The sequence below is a fragment of the Mus caroli genome, chromosome X (genome assembly GCF_900094665.2).
Source record: "Mus caroli chromosome X, CAROLI_EIJ_v1.1, whole genome shotgun sequence".
NCBI classification, from domain to species: Eukaryota; Metazoa; Chordata; class Mammalia; order Rodentia; family Muridae; genus Mus; species Mus caroli.
In genome coordinates, this window is record NC_034589.1 from 149,292,923 (window position 1) to 149,310,844 (window position 17,922).

Genomic DNA, 17,922 nt, shown 5'->3' on the forward strand with positions numbered 1-17,922 from the left:
ACTTACAAAGCAATCACTACTACCCAGTAGCCAGTCTGGCTTTTTTTTTTTTTTTTTTTTTTTTTTTTTTTTTTTTTTTTTTTTTTTTTTTTTTTTTTTTTTTTTTTTTTTTTTTTTTTGTGCTGAACATCAAGCCCAAGGCCTTGAAAATACTAAATACATTTTCTACCATTTCTGGCTTTCTTTTTTAATACACAGTATCCCTAGGGGGTGGAGAGATAGTTTAGTGGTTATGAGCATTTGATTGCTCTTTCAGAGGTTCTGAGTTCAATTCCCAGTAACCACATGGTGGCTCACAACAGAGTACTGTTATATAATGTTGTGGCTTAAATAGGAATGACCTCCCCCACATACACCCATAGATAGACTCATGTATTTGGATGCTTGGCACATAGAGGGTGGTACTATTAAGAGGTGTTACCTTCTTGGAGTCTGTATGGTCTTGTTGGAAGAGGTGTGTAGAGGTGGGCTTGAGCTAGGTGTGGCATTCTTACCCTGATGCCTGTGGATCAGGTTGTAGAACTCTAAGCCCTTTCTCCAGCACCATGTCTGCCTGCACTCTACCATCTGTCCCATGATGACAATAATGGACTAAAACCTTTGAAACTGTAAGCCAACCCTAAGAAACTATTTTCCTTTATAAAAGTTGCCTTAGTCATGGCGTCTCTTCACAGCAATAAAACCCAAACTAAGACAGAAGTTGGTATCAGCATGGTTGGGTATTGCTGTGACTGACTTGGCCATGTTTTTGGAAAGATTGTGGAAGGCCCTTGGAACTTTGAGCTAGAAAAACCACTGAGTGTTAACAGCTCAGTGGGATATTCTTTAGAAGTTTGGAAGATGAGAAAGTTTAGAGCAGTGCAGAAGATGGAGAGACCTGGTGTGAAGAGTTTCAGAGGGAAGTTTAAAGATGCTATCAGGGATGTTTGCTATTTTGAATTGAGATTCTGTGGTTCTGGTTAGCTGCAGCTAAAGAATCAGCTGTGATTAGCAAGATACCAGAACTACTAGCACAAAACCTTTGTGTTGCTGGGATAGTCGGGGCAGCTGGAGCTGAGAATTTAGCAGTGATTAAGAGGGAGAACAGCATCACTGTAGTGAAATCTGGGAAGTGTTTCCTGAGAGCACAGAAAAATTGTGTTCCAGTGGCTGCCATGGTTCTACCTCCTATTGGCACCCAGACTTGGTAATGTGTAAGAATTACCCCAGTAGTACTGGTTTTGAAGGCATGATGGGGTCATAGAAAGCAGCTGAGATTTGGCACTGTAAGAGGCCAGGAGATGCCACTGGTGAAGGTGCAGCCTCAGTGAGAATTGAAGATTCAGGACTGAAGAGGTCATGCAGAAAAGTTAAGGCAGGAAGAAAACCCATGAGAGGGTATTGGTAAAAGTACAGCCCAATTATAACAAGAGACCCCAGAAGTTCTGGAGATGCCAATACCATGGGCTGACTGCCAAGAACAGCAACAATGGAGCCAGCTGGAGGCTAGAAGACAAGCTGTGTTTGCTGCGGAGGGCAGGGCTGGAAAAGTGATCCAAGCCCCTTGGAGAAGTCCAGAGATCGTGACTAGATCTCAGACATTGCATAATTGGAGTTTGGTTTTGATTGGATTTGCTTGTGACTGTTCCCTGATTCTCCCTCTTAAAGTAAGTAGTTGGTTTATTTTTTATTTTATTGGATCCCACAATTGAGAGATGTGGGCTTTTAAAGGAAATCGGCTATTTTAAATGGATGGATAGTAAAAATATCATCCTTAGTGAGGTAACCCAGACCCAAAAGGACATGCATGGTATGTACTCTCTTATAAGTAGACATTAGCCGTAAAGTACTGGATAACCATGTTATAATCCACATATCCAAAGAAACTACACAATAAGGAGGGGATCACCGGAGGATTTGTGACTGTCATTCAGAAGGGGAAATAAAATACATTGGAGGTGAATGTAGGGAGAGAACTGGGGGTAGGGAGGGGAGGAATCAGGTGTGAGGACAGGAGGCAGGAGGGAGAACAGAAATCTGTGTGGGGCATCTCTGAGACTAGCCATAGTCCCAGGAGAGGGGAGGCCCCTGGGAGTCAATGAGTTAGCCCTAGCCGACACTACTAGTAGGTGTGTGTGTGTGTGTGTGTGTGTGTGTGTGTGTAGACTGAAGAGGCCACCTCCTGTAACCAGGCAGGACTTCCAGTGGAGGGAAGGAGGGACATCAACCCACCTACAAAACCTTCAACCCAAAATCTGTCCTGCCTATAAGATGTGTAAGGATCAAGATGGAGCAGAGTTTGAGGGAATAGCCATCCAATGACTGGCCCAACTTGAGACCCATCCCATGTGAGAAAGACAATCCCTGACACTATTAACAATACTCTGCTTTGCTTGCAGACAGGAGCCTAGCATAACTATTCTCTGAGACTCATAACTATTCTCATAACTATTCTCTGCTCCACCCAGCAGCTGACCAAAACAGATGCAGACACCCACAGCCAACATCAGGTTGAGCTCAGGGAGTTGTGTGTAAGAGTGGAGGATAGTATTGAGCCAGACGGAGAGGTCAAGGACACCACAAGAAGACCTACAAGAGTCAACTAACCTGGGCCCAAGGAGGCTCTCAGAGACTGGACCACCAACCAAAGAGCATGTAAGGACTGGATGTAGGCTTCCTGCACATGTGAAGCAGATATGCAGCTTCGTACTCGTGTGGGTTCCCTAACAATTGGAGCAGGGGCTGTTTCATGACTCTGTTGTCTGCCATTGGATCCCCTCCCCCTAGCTGGAATGCTTGATAAGACCTCAGATGGAGAGAATGTGCTTAGTTCAGATGCAATTTGATGTCCTAGGATGGGGTGGTACCCAAGAGGGTGGGGCTTCCCCTTCTCTAAGAAGAAGGGGAGGAGATAATGGGGGAAGGATCTGTGAGGTGGGACTAGTAGTATAGGGGACTGTGACCAGGATGTGAAGTGAATGACTACATTAATAGGAAAAAGAAAGGGACTGAAATTTTAACATGTTTGAATTTGGAAAGACTGTGAGACTTTTAAAGTTATTTATGCTTTTACTGTGAGACATTTGGGGTGAATAAGAAAAGACTGTTTTGAGTCAAGTTGACAAGGGGTCAATTGTACTGGCTGGTTTTGAAACAAGCTAGAGTCATCATAGAGGAAGGAGCTTCAGTTGAAGAAATGTCTCCATGAGATCCAGCTGTGAGGCATTTTCTCAATTAGTGATCAGTGAGGGAGGGACCAGTCCATGGTAGGCAGTGCCATACCTGGGCTGCTGGTCCTGGGTTCTATAAGAAAGCAGGCTGAGCAAGCCAGGAAAAATAAGCGAGGAAGTAGCATCCTTCCATGGCCTCTGCATCAGCTCCTGCTTCCAGATTCCTGTCCTGTTTGAGTCCCTATCCTGTCCTGACTTTCTTCAATGATGAACAGCAATATGGAAGTGTAAGCCAAATAAACCCGTTCCTCCCCAACTTGCTTTTTGATCAATGTGTTTTGTCGCAGCAACAGAAACCCTGACTAAGACAATAAATACATCTTTAAAAAAAAAAAAGAAAGAAAAAGAAAAAGAAAAAAAAAAGGACACAGTATTCCCTAGGAAACACAGTTGAATAGATTTGTTCTTCTGGCCTTTAGAATATTTACAAAAATGACAATTCAAAGAGACATAAGATCCCTCATCTCTGGCCCTGGCCCTCACCAGGAATTTAAATTAGCTCTTAAAGTGCAGAAAAAAATGATCCTGCCTCAGTAAACACCTGCCTTGCTACTTGACTGCCCTGACCCCGGGAAGGTCTTCCACATGCACTGCGAAACTGAGGTTGCTTTCCTCTGCTTTCATAACAAGGCTGTGAAATGACTGAATGTGCTAGGTTTTGTGTATGTGTGTGTGAGTGTGTGTGTGTGTGTATCTTGTGCTTCTCTCCCTGAAACAATCACATGGTTCGTTTTTGGGCCAGTGAGCTGGCTGAGTAAACACGCTTGCTACACAAGCCTAGTGACTGGAGTTCAATCCTCAGTATGCAAGAAAAGGTGAAAATAGAAAACCAACTCCACAAAGTGGCCCTTCTCACCCTCATATACACGTACACACACACACACACACACACACACACACTATTTTTTTTTTATTTTGGTTTTTTGAGACAGGGTTTCTCTGTATAACCCTGGCTGTCCTGGAACTCACTTTGTAGACCAGGCTGGCTTCAAACTCAGAAATCTGCCTGCCTCTGCCTCCCCAAGTGCTGGGATTAAAGGCGTGTGCCACCCCTGCCCAGCTTACACTATTTTTAAGGACATGGTTTTGCCATGTAGATATCCTATGGCTGTCCTGGAACTCACATAGATCTGCCAACCTCTGCCTCCAGAGTACTGGGGTCAAGGGTGTGTATCATCATGCCCCAGACCCCCGAGCTCTCTCAAACACTGAACCACCAAAAAGGCAGCATACACCAGCTGATATGAGGCCCCCAGCACACATACAGTAGAGGACTTCCAGGTCTGTGTTCATTCAGACATGGTGCACCAAACCCTCAAGAGACTGGAGGCTCCAGGGAGTTTAGAGATCAGGTGGGGTCAGGGGTGGGGAATCCACATGGAGATGGGGTGGGGTTGGGAGGAGGTGTGGGATGTGGAGCAGTCAGAGGGTGGATAGAAGGGGTGGGGACCCGGAAATCCATCCCATATACAACTACCAAACCCAGACTCTATTGCATACACCAGCAAGATTTTGCTGATAGGAACCTGATATAGCTCTCTCTTGTGAGGCTCTGCCAGTGCCTGGCAAATACAGAAGTGGATATTCACAGTCATCTATTGGATGGAACACAGGGCCCCCAATGTAGGAGCTATAGAAAGTACCCAAGGAGCTGAAGGGGTCTGCAACCCTATAGGAAGATCAACAATATGAGCTAACCAGTACCCCACAGAACTGTGTCTCTAGTTGCATATGTAGCAGAAAATGGCCTAGTCGGCCATCAATGGGAGGAGGAGCCCTTGGTCTTTCGAAGATCATATGCCCCAGTACAGAGGAATGCCAGGGCCAAGAAGTGGGAGTGGGTGGGTTGGGGAGCAGGGTGGGGGGAGGGTGTAGGGGACTTTTAGGATAACATTTGAAATGTAAATGAAGAAAATATCTAATAAAAATTGGAAAAAAAGAAGGAGCGGGAATGGAATATGGAGTGTAAAAATTAATTAATTAATTAATTAAAAAATAAAAGGTTTTCTTCCACAGTCACCTGTGTTCTAGTCTGTGGCAAAGTTGTGCAATATGCTTTAGTCCAGCGAAAATGATAAACCTCTAACTACTGCTATCACACACTTGCGCCGTCATAAGTTTGGTAGCTGGCTAACAGCTATGGAGCTTGTATAGTATGGCCTCTCTAAGTTCTTAGGGCAGTGGGCATCTCAGAGTACTTAGAATGAAGTTGAACTATTTTTATTTCTACAATAAAAATCAAAGTTTCTGAGAAAGCTGAAGGTTGATATTTTGGTGCTAAGAATATCAGAATGGAAGACAAAAGTCTTGGACTGCCTAATTGAAAGATGAACACAAACCCACACAACAAAGTAAGCTACTGTGAGCATTAGTATGTGACAGTGTTCAATGAGATCAGACACTGGCTGACAATGTCAAAAGATGATGCAAGGAGAAATGTCTATAGGGAAACAATGCACTGAAAATGGGCTCATTGTGTTGTGTGCAAGGAAAGAGGCATGCCTTTTGTTGGTTTCATGGGTTAGAGATAAGACTTGGGGTCATTCACAAGCTAGGCAAGTGTTCTACCACTGAGACACACCTATAGCCCTATATACCTATAGTGTATTGTAGGTCACTTTTACACTTTTGTGTGTGTGTGTATATATATATATATATAAAACCTCAGGAAAGTAGATTTAAGGTTAGAGAGAGCAGCTCATGCTTTCCCAGCATACACAAGGCTCTAGGTCCAATCTCTAGTATCATTTAAAAAAACCACTTTTAAAACGAATTTATCTCATAGAGATTAATACAAATTTACTAAATTATGGCTATGCAGGGAAGGTAATTAATAAAATGTTCAAAAACGGAAATCCAGTTATCAAGATAAAAAATAAGATGCCCAAACAAGTTTCCCTAATTCCTCTCATACAGCAAAGAGCATCTCTTTAAATAGAAAGGGGAGAGACAAGCTAGGTGTGATAGCCTGGAATCCCAGCTAGTCAGGAGGATGAGGAGGAAGGATGATAGCTTGAGGTCAGTGTGACTTAAGACCTTATTTTCTGAGAAAAGGATGGTGATGTGGAGAAACAAACAACCTTTCAAAATAGCTCTTTAGTAAAAGATTGTGTAAAATGAAATATTCAATTTGTATACTGTCCACACCTTTATACACATATCTACAGATGTCCTCAAGAGGCCTCGTATATAGCAAATTCAGACTTTGGAGTCAGGAAAGAAATGAAAATTTCAGAGATTATACAGTAGTGATGGCTGTCAGGATGTACTTCAGTTAAGTGGTATTAACCGTCTCTGCCTGCACTGCAGTTATTGTGCAAATTGTGTGACTATTTCATTGCACCCTTATTTTAAAACAATAAGGATGTAATGAGAAAAATGAAAGTTCCACTGGGATTGATCAAATAATTAAAAATAAAGATGGCATTAATTAGGCATGCCAAATGCAGGCAATCTACAACCTCAATCAGACAATCACCAGGCTTATGGGACACTCAACTCTGATGGGAGAATACAAAATTTAAAATTAAATGCAGACTATATCTCAGCAAAGATTATCTTGCTGTGGCAGCAACACTAACTTACATCACATTAAATCTAAGTTGCACTGAGAAAAGGTAGTTTTTCAATTTTCTGTTAAGTAATTCAAGTTGGATCTTTAAAGTGCTCACTTCACCTTGAACTTGCATGATGTGGTAGTGACTTGGTCTTTCCTAGTTTATAGATTCTTTCAGAGAAATGTGCACATTTTTCAGATCTTTCTCCCTGCTTCTGCCAAGACAAGGGCTGCATTATATGGAGTAGGTGAGGCAGAAAGAAGCTCACTCTAGTAAGGCAGGGGTTCTCTGGTCTTGAACCCCTGGTGCCTCTGTTAAGTCCCAAGAAATATAATCAACTCTGGAGAGCTCTCTTAGCTCAGAACATGGGAGTTTGGTCCAACTGATTAGTTCCCTCTTGGCTTCCTGGTGCTAAAGACATCTAGACTGTAATCTCATTTACGACTCCCCTTGGTCACTGACTGCTATATTGTTATCAGCCTCTGCCTCAACACAATGTCCCCATTGATAGTTCCACTGGCTGTCAACCCAGCTACCTAAGATAAATGTTCTTTTGCTATCCTTAGGAACTAATCACAAGCTAAAGGAAGAGCAGGAGGCCTCTAGCCACTTAACCACCCTAGACTTTTTTTTTTTTTTTTCTGCTGTTGCTGCTCCAGCGGTAATGAGGTAAACTTGGAAGGAGCATCTTTCAAAGAAGGGAATGAGAAATGAGCTTCCTTCACTTTTGGCAATAACTTCAACACATCCATTTTTCTGAAGCGGGAATGTTGGAAATGTCAGCATATAGTTACCCACTCTAACTTGCCCTCTTCTTCCTATGTGGTTTTATCACTCAAAATGACAGTCTTTCACTGCTTTAATTCTCAAAGAAAATTCTCCTAGAAAGTAGCATCCTTGCTTCTCTCCCCATAGCCCTCTCCTGGGGCTATGATAAAAAGCAAATTTAAGGAGAGAAATTCCCATATACTGACCACAGATACAGCAGCAGGTATTTCAAAATTATTATCCCTATTAAATTTGAAAAATTTAGAACAACAACCAAAGTAATCTTAAAACTGTGGACAAATGATTAAAAAATATATATATGCTCCTTGGGGCTGAAGATATGATTCAGTGGATAAGAGCTCATACTCCTCTTGCAAAGGACCCAAGGTCCATTCAAAACTGCTCCCGGGGATTTGATGCTCCTCCTGACCTATGTGGCCATGTACTGTACTCATGTATATATTTTACCTAGACAGATAGATACCCATACACATAATTTAAAATAATAAAAAATAAATCATAAAATTAAAATGGTTCAGCTAAAGAGAAAACATTATTTCTCTGCTAAATAGTGAGAGTAGCTTTGTACAGATTCCTTTATAAGGACTAAAACTGTCTAACTTGCCTGTGCACTGTGAAGATAACACTGATGTCTTTATGTTTGCAGTTATTTGTAAATAAACAATGTATAAAGAGCTGGCAATAACAAAAGGTAGTTAGCATGGAATAAGTGGCTCACAGTTTCTGAGGGAATACTAACAACAAAAATATCCAGGGGTACCCACACATTCACACCTTCTGCTGAAGTTAGAGACAAAAACCTAAAGTTAATTAATTAATGTCTGTTTTGTAATTGTTCATCAACACCCTGATAAATCCTGTGTATACGGTGTGTGTGATCTATTCATTCTGGATTTTGGGAAATACCATACTAGTCTAGGTTTATACTCTATAAAAATATGACAATATGAATACTGAACTTTCTTAAATAAGGCCAATATGTCAATGATTATTTTCCTCCAATTCTTTGGAATTATGGGTGGCTTGGGAGGTCACAGGCCTTAAGTGGGAAGCTATTGCTGTTGTTTCACAAAATAAACAAGCTGTGGCCATGAAATTACCCTCTAAACAATTATATTTATACCCATATAGCAGTACTGCCATCAACACTGGTCAGAGAAGCTCCATTTACAATGGGCAGTGGTAACTGCAAAGACTTATAAGTGGTCAAAGTAATAAGTAAGCAATCATAAGGCTGACAAAGGAGTCAGCCATAAGTGACATCAACAATACTCACTCCAAGGCTCAAGGAATGTCGCAAGAAGAGGGCAGAAATTAAAAAGCTAAAGAAAGGGATGGGATGAGGTAGATGCCATCTTTGGAGTACAGCAATGTTCTTCATCTCACGACAGTTGTGTTTACCTGTGCAAGACTAGGCCTGCCAGTATCCTGCCACAGGAAGCAAACACGTAGAGCTTAGAAGAGAACCTAAAGGCAGATAATGATAGCTAGTAGGGAATGGGGGTGGGGCAGGGTGTCAAGAAGACTCATCTCCACTTGAGTATCTGGGGGAGGGAGAGACATATTCTTAGGTGGCACAATCACTGGTAGAGAGTTAATGTTCTTATACATAGCCCTTTACCTGGAATCTTATAAGAAACCCTAAGAACAATGGGTCAAAAAGAAAAGGAAAACAGAGAGAAGATGAGCTGTGAAGGATATCAACTGGGAATTGAAGGTGAACAAGAAAGGATAATGGGAAGGTGAATGATAACAATCTATACACATATGAAAATGTCATTACAAAGCTCATTCCTCCCACCCTTTATATTGAAAATAGATTTTTTTCTATCATAATGTATCCTGATTGTGGCTTCCCCTCCCTCTACTCCTCTCAGTTCCTCACCCTCCCACCCAGATCTTTCTGTCTCTCATTAGAAATGAAATATACTCTTAGGAGATAAAACATAATAAAATAAAATAGGATAAAACAAAGATTATCACATTGAAGTAGGACAGAACAAACCAACAGAAGGAGATGAACCCAAGAGAAGGCACAAGAATCAGAGACGTACTCATTCACAGGAATCCCACAAAGACACTAAACTGGAAGCCATGTGATATATGCAGAGGACCTGGTGCAGACCTGTGCAGGCCTGTGCATATATGTGCCTCAGTATCTGAGTTCATATGAGCTTTGATCATGTTAATTTAGAGGGATTTGTTCCTCTGGTGTCCTCCACCCCTCTGGATCTTATACTCTTTCTGCCTCCTTTTCCACAGGGTTTCCTGAGGCCTGAGGGAGGGAATTGAGGGGGAAATCACATTTAGGCCTGAGTGTTTCAAGGTCTTTCACTCTATGTATTAATGTCTGACTGTGGATCTCTGTATTTCTCCCCATCTGTTGCAGGAGGGATCATCTCTGATGATGATGAAGCCCATTCTTATATATAATATATTCAAATAAAAATTTATGTATGGGCTGGAGAGATGGCTCAGTGGGTAAGAGTACTGACTGCTCTTCTGAAGGTCCTGAGTTCAAAACCCAGCAACCACATGGTGGCTCACAACCATCCATAATGGGATCTGACACCCTTTTTTGGTACGTCTGAAGACAGCTACAGTGTACTTACATATATAATAATAATAATAATAGTAATAGTAATAATAACAATAATAATACATCTTTTAAAAATTATGTATGCTTAATGAAACTCCTAAGTTCAAAAGAAACAGGCAACCTGGGTATAGGGTCCAGTCCTCAGGTACAAGTGCCATTGACACTGTCAAGATGAGAAAGACTGTGAAGTATAGCAAGAGAAATGTGGAAAGTCATCCTGGAACAATGCAGTACATTCTCTAAGGGTAGTATGACCCTGTGCTCAGATGGATGTGTTTAAACACAGAAAGCACACATGATCACAAAATGGGGTAACCCAAGTCTGATCAAAGTACAAAGCCACTGATCTTCACCACAGCTGTGCACACACAAAAGTTATAATTAACATTAACAGTTTTTTTCTTTTCCTAAAACTTTCCAGGGGGTTTGAGAGATTGTTCAGTGGTTAAGAGCACCCCCTGCTCTTGTAGAGGACTGGGGTTAGATTCCCAGCGCTCCCACAGTGGCTAATTTCCAGTTCTAGACCCCACACTCTCTTCTGATCTCCTCAAGTCCCTTCTGCTCTTCTCAGGCACTAGGCACTCATGTGGTACACATATATACATGCAGGCCAAACATTCATACACATAAAATAAAACAAGTAAATGTGAAATACATAAATACCCTTTCAAAGTGTCTTAGTGAAAACTCTTCATACTTCATTATGCATCATGGAAAAATAAACTAGAAAACTTCAGCCTTGCATTCTCTTACCACAAAAAGAATATGAAACAAAGCAGCAGTCTGTGTGTGGTCTTCATATCCAATTCCCCATCATTTTATCTTACATATGTACTACATCATATGAAGAATCTGGAAGATGCACTATTTACCATAGCCACACATGGAAGCTTAATGATTGTAAATCATGTCGCATAAGTGCTAAAGATAAAAAGAGGAAGAAGAAAGACAAATTCCCCAACATGGTGATACTAATGGAACAACACTGACATGAAAGTCTTCAGAAGTTCAATGATGTCAGAGAAATAGCCAGATAATAGTATACATTTTGAATCAAAGTTCTGTGTCTGGTTACCAAATACCACTGAATATTAGGAGTTCAACCCAACAGCAAAACAATAACAAACTCCAACAACTGAATTTTTAAACATGGGCAATAGACTTTGACAAACATCTCTCAAAAGACAAAAATGAATATGAAAAATGCTCAACAGTACTATTTCCCAGAGAAACGGCAATCAAATCTACACTGATGGGGCTGGAAAGATGGCTCTTTGGTTAAGAATACTGACTGCTCTTCTAGAGAATCCAGGTTTGATTCTCAGCCCCCACATGGTGGCTCACAATTGTCTAAAACTCCAGTCCCAGTGGAATCCATTGCTTTTTTAAGGTTTCCACAGGTACCAGGAATGGATGTGATCCAAAGACATACAGACAACCATCCATACACATAAAATTATTTTATAAAATGTAAAATCTACAATGAAATTATCACCTTACTCAAATAAGAACCCCTATCATCAAATAGACAAAGGACACGAAGTACTGGAGGCAACCTGGAGAAAAAAGAAAACATATACAATGTTGATAGAAATGTATATTAGTATAGGTAGCATGGAAAACTGAATGAAGATTCCTCAAAAAAAAATCTTAAAAACATATCTTCCACACTGTCTAGCAGCCTCACTACTAGCTACATATGGGAAAGAAATGAAATCAATATGGAATATAGACATCTGCATTCTCAGATGTAATGTAACACTATTCACAATAGTGAAGGTAAATGTACATCAAAGGATGGATAGACAAAAAATATGTACATATACATAATGAAATACTATGTAGCCATAAAGAGAAGAAATCTTGCCATTTGGGACAACATTGAAGGAATTACAAGTCATTGTGCTAAGTAAAATAAGAGAGGCATAGAAAGCACCATACAATTTCATTTATATTTGGATATAAAATGTGGACCTTATATAGAAAACAATATTAGTGGGTAATAATGTTAGAAATCCTGTTCAAATACCATTATCAAAGGCCTCCATGAGATCAGGATTTTTTATCTTTTAAAGAAAAGTGCCTTTTCTGCCACATCTAATTACTTGCAGTTTCTCAACTGTGCATACTTTGCATTCATTCTTCATTCATTCATTTCACTGACAATTTTTTCAAGCTTCTACTGTGTGATAGGAACCAACATTGCAAAGGGGGCTCTTTTCTCATGGAGGTTACATTCTGGAAGGAAGAGCAAGAAACAAAGCAAGAATAGGTGTGGGCATGTGGCTCAGTAGTAGAATGCTTGTCTAGAATTTGATCCCTAATACAATACAATACAATACAATACAATAAGGTGATGTTAACAGCTTATGGGAAAACAAGGTGAGACAACTCCAGGGTATCTGTGCTGATAGGAAATTTCAAAGAAGTACCACATTTTAGCTTTACTTAAATGATACTAAGCCAGCAAGTTCATTTCTCATTTCTCTTTGCCCTTCAGTCCCCTCCTTTGAGAAGCATTTACAGGGCCTTCCGGCTTGTTCTGTGACTCCTCTTTTTACAGTCCCTAGGGTCCCTAGCATTCTATCTGTACCTCTGACAAAGAGCATCCATATGACTGCCTCACTTCCCAAGCAAGATAACAACTAACAGTGGTAAGAACCGTGGCCCTATCTTGACTCTGTACTGCAATACCTAGCAGAAAGGCCCTCCAAAAGGATGAGCTAGACCAGATGGACATGCCAGTTTCATTGATGTTTTGGTTTTTTTTGAAGCAAGGCCCCACTGTGTAGTTCATAATGGCCTCTGCTTTGTGGCATGATTGCATCCAGCCTCAGCCTCTCAAGTGCTGGGAATGTAGGTGTGAGCCACTGTGACTGACTAACCAGTCCACACATTTTAAGTAACCCTGATGAAATTTTCAGTAATCATGAAGCAATGAGACAGAGGACATCCTGGACAAGGGAATGGGATAAGATTTAGTTGTAGGGGGTGGAGAGATGGCTTAGTGGTTAAGAGCACTGACTGCTCTTTCGTCGAAGGGCCTGAGTTCAATTCCCAGCAACCACATGGTGGCTTACAACCATCTGTAATGAGATCTGATGCCCTCTTCTGGGGTGTCTGAGACCACTATAGTGTACTCACATATAATGAATAAATACATTAATTAATTAATTAATTAATTAATACAAAAAAATTAATTGTAACTAAAAACACTACCAAAAATAAAGACTTGAAATACATTTTTGTTAAAAGGATCAACTATCTAAGCTTCAAAAACAGTGACTTCTTTTTGTTCACTCTCTGACAGACTGAACTGAAGGACACAGGGCAAACTCCATTACTATATTGCTGTGAGCCCTTTCATTCTATCTAGTAAGCTTTCTATAGATGCTGGGCATGCCTTTCATGCCATTTGTCCTAAATCCACAGCCAAATGGCTGCTTAACAAATTAATCTGAAGTTTTAAAGTTTATCCTTGTGGTTTGTCTCTAACTAGGACAAAGACTCTCCTTACATCAATAAATTATATTCAAATTGCATGAAAAATGAAGCCGTATAAATCTGAAAATATCTGCTTTACAAACATCATGGTTGGCTAAGTGCTTCAAGAAATTTAAGAGAAAAATGAGAAATTTTGGAAAAATGTAAAGTAACAGATGATTATAGGAGAAATTATATTATTTCTTAACAGCAGAAATTTTATATCTAATTCTCTGTATTTATGTGGCATAGAACAAACATTTAAGACATTGGACCAAGTCCATGGAATATGTATATAAATGGGACTTGAGTTTACATTACAAAAAGTGGGGGGTGGGAAGTATTTTTTGCTGAAAAGGCAAGGTAAAGGGAAGCATGGGTCTTTTCTAACAGAGGAACATGGATGACTTCTAACTGCTTTACAGAAGTCCTTGAGCTAAAATCTAAATCTATGAATAATATTGACATACTGGCTTTGAATTTTGTCCGTCTAGCTATTCTACCAGCTGTATTTAAACAAAACTAAAGCTACAGCAGGATCGATCAGAAAGTAGAAAGAAAATGATGCAGAACAAATACACATTGTCAGAAACTGTTAAAATTTCTATGAAGCACTAAATCAGTTTACTAAGAAGATTTTGTCTCCTATTTACAAAAATAAGTCAAAAAAGAAAACTCTCCATATAGAGGGCTATATTCCAAACAGTAAAAAAAAAATGTAAGTTATGTCCTGGGTCCTTTCTCATAACAATGCTACCAAGTCTACCTATATGGCTTCCTAGGCAGTTAGGGGGAAACAAACCCAGCTTTCTCATTGGAAACCTTCTTTAGTAATATTCAATTGTGTGGCATCTTCTTTCAGACATATCTGCCTCTCCTGATGCCAAGCAACTGAAGATGGTGACATAAAACTCAAAGGCCATCACACTTCCAAAAGGATGCTATCTAAGAAGGATGAGATCATCAGCTTGAGAGCCAGACTGCAGAGATTTAAACTTTGCCTCCAGCACATACTACCCAAGTGAGTGGCCTGAAGGGCATTACTTACTTCTTGGTATCTCAGCCTCCTTGTTAGGAAAACTGGGCCTAAGAAGAGCTCATATTCCTGGGATAGTTATTAGGATTAAATGAAAAGACAAAAGAAAAGTTCAGTGTTGATCTAAGTTAAAGAAAACGTTCTGCTTGTAGGTATTCCTAAACATCTTAAGTATTTTCCCAAGTAAGTTCAGAGGACCTAGGTCTAATTCTAAGGCCTGGCTCTTCTTCCCCTTAGGAAGAATGCCAGTTCTTACTGCTATTTCTAAGTTAAGCCTTAGGACAGCAGTGGAACGGAATATCCTTGTCCAACAAACCACAGAGTCACCACTAGGACTGGGCAGGCCACGGGGCTATGATACTTGCATGCTATACTTGCATGGCATGCAGGGCTCCAGGACTTCTGACTGGGGGTTTCTTGCAGAGATTTTTTTTCCATCTGATCACAAAGCACATGGCCTGGGGAGCTGAAGCCAGCCAGGTATGTTCTGCCTGTTAGACAGCAAAAGGCTTAAGGATAACCCAAGTAAAACATGAGAACCAAGATAACTACAAGGCACTAAGCACAAGGCCTCTTAGCATGGGTCACACGGCTTGACAGGCAATAAGAATGGAAAGAGTTTCAATAGGATCACAAGTCAGGGGATGTAAAGTTAGTTTTATTTTCAAAATACAGAATTGTAAGCTGTACTTGGCAGTGCACTTGGAATCCTAGCACTTGGAAAAGTGAGAAAGGAGATTGAAAGTTTAATTATCAGTTCTGGACACAAGTGTAGTGAGAATTTTGGTTTCTTTTAAAATCCAGTTATGTTTTTGTTTTAATCCCAGGTATGGGATTGGGGCTGCTTCAGATTTCCCAGAGCTGCTATGATTTGTCCCATGCTCTAGTAGGGGAATGATTTCTGCCAGCTGCAGATGGTTTACATTTGGAATTTTGGGAACTCTTAACATGGAACAAACGTGAGAGCCTCAAGTGGGCCTGTGGATGCAGCTGCTGCCCCTGCTGCTGCTCCTGCTGCTGCTGCTTCCTGCTGTTGCTTTTGCTGCTTCTGCTATTTCTAGATTGCTGGTTGCTGGATTGCCTGTTGGAGATATCCTGATGACTAAGATAGGACTTATCCCAAGGAACTTGACACCCCAATCAGCAGGAGGTAGTCTAACAAGACTGGAGCCCCCTCTCCCCTCTAACCTTCTTTCATGCCTACCTAGTGTTGGGGATTGGAAGGGATTGGGATGGGGAAAGGTAGCATATGTAAAAGCCCAATAAAGTAGCCAAAAAAGTATGTCCCCACACCAGCAAGACTCAGTCACAAGCAATCAATTAACTGTCCATGAGGCCCTCAATTCAATCACCAGAACAACACAAAACCCAAAAAGAAGGAAACAAAAGTTGTTCATTAGAGTCACAAACATGGTGCACTTATATCATAGGTCTGGAAACTTCACAAAACTAAGAACTCTTTCAGACAGATGTACAGCAAGATCCTCTTTCAAAAATAATTTTTAAAGTGCTACTTACAGACTTTATTAGGGAATCTACACTATAACACACACACACACACACACAGAGAGAGAGAGAGAGAGAGAGAGAGAGAGAGAGAGAGAGAGACTTCTATCTGTGGTCCAGAAAGGATACCCTCATTCCACTCAAATTCCCCAGCTGGTTTCAACCTCTGGCTTCCACAGGCAGGCATACCATGGAATGCTACACATATTATACGCAAACAACAACAAATGCCAAAAGAACCATCATAAAAGGCATTATAGCCTATATATTTTGTTTAAATAGCATTCTTGAAATGAAAGAATTATACACGTGAAGTAAAGATTAGGAGTTACCGAGGGTTAGAAAGAAGGAAAGGACACAACTAAAAAAGATAATATTGCTAAAACTGCTGTGTATTTAGACTGTAGTGGGCACACAACTGTACACAAATTATAAAGCTATACATAACTAAATGCAATGAGTGCATATAAAATTGATGAAATCTGAAGGTCATGATGGTGCGCACTTCTAATTCTAATAAATAGTAGGTAGAAACAGGAAGACAATCACCTTGGCTACATATTGAGTTCAAGACCAGCATGGGTTACAAGAGATCCTATTAAAAAAAAAAAAAAACAATAAAACAAACAGTAAAAGTTGGGGGTGTGGGGCTGGTGAGATGGCTCAGTGGGTAAGAGCACCCGACTGCTCTTCTGAAGGTCCAGAGTTCAAATCCCAGCAACCACATGGTGGCTCATAACCATCCGTAATGAGATCTGACGCCCTCTTCTGGAGTGTCTGAAGACAGCTACAGTGTACTTACATATAATAATAAATAAATAAATCTTAAAAAAAAAAAAAGTTGGGGGTGTAGCTCAGTGGTTTGTCGAATCTGTAAAAGCTATGGATCAAATTCCCAGCATAGTATAAGGCAGGCATGGAGGCATACACTTGTAATCCCAGCACATAGGAGGATCAGAAGTTGGAGGTCATCTTCGGTTTCACAGTAAAGCACCGCAGCTTCAAGACCAGATTGGGATATATAATACTTGGTTCTATGACTTCCTTCTGGGTTTCCACAGAAAGACCAACAGAGTCAACTAACCTGGACCCTTGGGGCTCTCAGAGTCTGAACGCACCAACCAAAGAACACACATGGGCTGGTCCTCGGCCTCCCCACTCAGATGTAGAACATGTGCAGCTTGGCCTTCATGTGGGTCCTGAACAACTGGAGCAGGAACTATCCCAAAAACTGTTGCCTATATGTGAGATGTGTTCTTGTAGTTGGGCTGCCTTGTCTGGCCTCAGTGGGAGAGAAAGCACCTAGCCTCACAAAGTCTTAAAGTGCCAGAGTGTGGGGGATACCCAAGGGGCCCTCCACCCACCCAGAGGAGAAGGGGTTGGGGAGGGAGGGAGGAACGTGGGGGCTGTGAGTGGGATGTAAAGTGAATAAGTAAAAATAAATAAATAAATAAATGCAAAACCAAAAAAACCCAAAGACAAACAAACAAAAAAACCATGTATTTGGCCAGGTATGGTTGTACACACTTTTAATCCTTACACTACAGGGGCAAAGTCCAGTGAATCTCTCTGAATTCAAAGCCAGCTTTATCTACATAGTAAATTCCTTAAGGCAAGTTCCAAACCAAATAGGGCTACATAGAGAGACCCTATCTCAAAAAAGGTTACTCTTGAAACGTGGTGAGGGATTGCAGAGTCTATTATTCCTTACTATTATGTTCCAATGTGTAATTATCTCAGGGT

The 17,922-nt window shown here is 40.7% G+C and overlaps 1 protein-coding gene across 2 annotated transcripts in view; it reads right to left on the minus strand.

Annotated features, from left to right (window-relative positions):
• The window catches only part of Cdkl5 (cyclin dependent kinase like 5), a 186,953-nt gene that overhangs the window by 76,788 nt on the left and 92,243 nt on the right, over nt 1-17,922 (minus strand). The gene's annotated exons all lie outside the window — the stretch shown is intronic.